Source organism: Ceratina calcarata, unplaced genomic scaffold, assembly GCF_001652005.2.
Source record: "Ceratina calcarata isolate Rehan_Ccalc_2016 unplaced genomic scaffold, ASM165200v1 scaffold2880, whole genome shotgun sequence".
Taxonomy (NCBI): Eukaryota; Metazoa; Arthropoda; class Insecta; order Hymenoptera; family Apidae; genus Ceratina; species Ceratina calcarata.
The window spans coordinates 2,630-3,394 of record NW_017151162.1 but is presented as its reverse complement, the minus strand read 5'-3'; the positions used below and the strand labels follow the sequence as shown (position 1 = coordinate 3,394).

Genomic DNA, 765 nt, shown 5'->3' with positions numbered 1-765 from the left:
TGAAACGAAGAACTGGGAATAATTGGTGTGAGAAGAAGCTCGTTAAAAACCGAGTATCGGTCGCGGAATGGAGGACGTGAATCGGGTGAAGCGTTACCGGGTCGGAGGATGTGGGTCTCGTGGTTTTCGAAGGTGGTATTGAAAGAAAGGAGAGGCGCTTCTCTAGGCGACTGGTTTTCACTCTCGGCTCGCTCGCGACCCGCTCGCGTTAGTTAGTACGAGCCGGTGCTTCGCGTTTTCTGGTTAGCCGTTTGCCGGCTCGTCGCGAGTTCCTCGAATCTTTTAATACCGTAAACCGAACACGAAATGTCTACCAAAGCGACGAACACGGTGCCATGAGAAAGTGCGGCAAGCGTACCTATCGAGAAAGATAGTGAGTGTATACATCGTGAACAAATAGAAAGGTGCCAGTGTGCGTGGAAATATTGCGAGAATTTTCTGTCTCGGTAGTTTTCGTCAATGAACGTTCACTTTAATATCAGACGAACAGATAAACTAATTGTAAATCGTATCAATTTCAATGAATGTATGAAATGTAGGTCAGAATTGTATGTTACAATTATTTTATTCAGAGGATTTTCTATCTCAGTTATTTTTAATCAGTGCATATATGTTTTAATATCAGTTGAACAGATAAACTAATTGTAAATCGCATAAATTTCAATGTATGTATGAAATGTAGGTCAGAATTGTATGTTACAATTATTTTATTCAGAGGATTTTCTATCTCAGTTATTTTTAATCAGTGCATATATGTTTTAATAT

At 40.0% G+C, this 765-nt stretch overlaps 1 protein-coding gene across 1 annotated transcript in view; it reads left to right on the top strand.

Moving 5' to 3' along the window:
• LOC108623670 (glucose dehydrogenase [FAD, quinone]-like) overlaps positions 1–765 on the top strand; it is a gene marked incomplete at its 5' end in the record, with an annotated part of 6,253 nt that overhangs the window by 2,888 nt on the left and 2,600 nt on the right. The window lies entirely within an intron of this gene.